Genomic DNA, 524 nt, shown 5'->3' on the forward strand with positions numbered 1-524 from the left:
GGGGGGGGGGGATGGGAGTGAGAGGTGCGGGGCAACATGGCGATCGATCCGACGCCGGCCAGGGCGCGTGGCACGGATACAGGCTCGACCAGGGGGGGCTGGCCGAGTCCCCGGAGGTGTGGAGGCGGGTGACGCGGAGACGGCGAGGGGGCGGGCCGCGCCGGCCGCGCCGGCCGCGCGACGCACCGAACCAGCGCGCGCGCGAGCCCCGGGGACAGGCGCTGGGGTGATCGGACGCGGCCCGCCTGACCGGCCGTGGGACATCGCGGCCAATAACCAACATCCAGCAGAGGCCCCGGCGGGCGGGGAGGACCCGGCGCGTGCCCAGGCGCGCTGGGGGACGGGCTGCGCCGGGCCATGATGTGTCACCCCGATATACTCGGCCCCAAAAGGCGAGCTCTCAGAAGCCCAGCCCCCCGGGGCGTTGGGGCGCGACGAGGGCGCGAGACCGACCGGCGCCGGCGGGCCTTCGTGCGCTGGGCAACGGCTGGGCCGGGCTAAGGCCTCTCCCCGCCCCCCCCCCC

The sequence above is a fragment of the Fonticula alba genome (genome assembly GCF_000388065.1).
Source record: "Fonticula alba strain ATCC 38817 unplaced genomic scaffold supercont2.3, whole genome shotgun sequence".
Classification (NCBI taxonomy): domain Eukaryota; order Rotosphaerida; family Fonticulaceae; genus Fonticula; species Fonticula alba.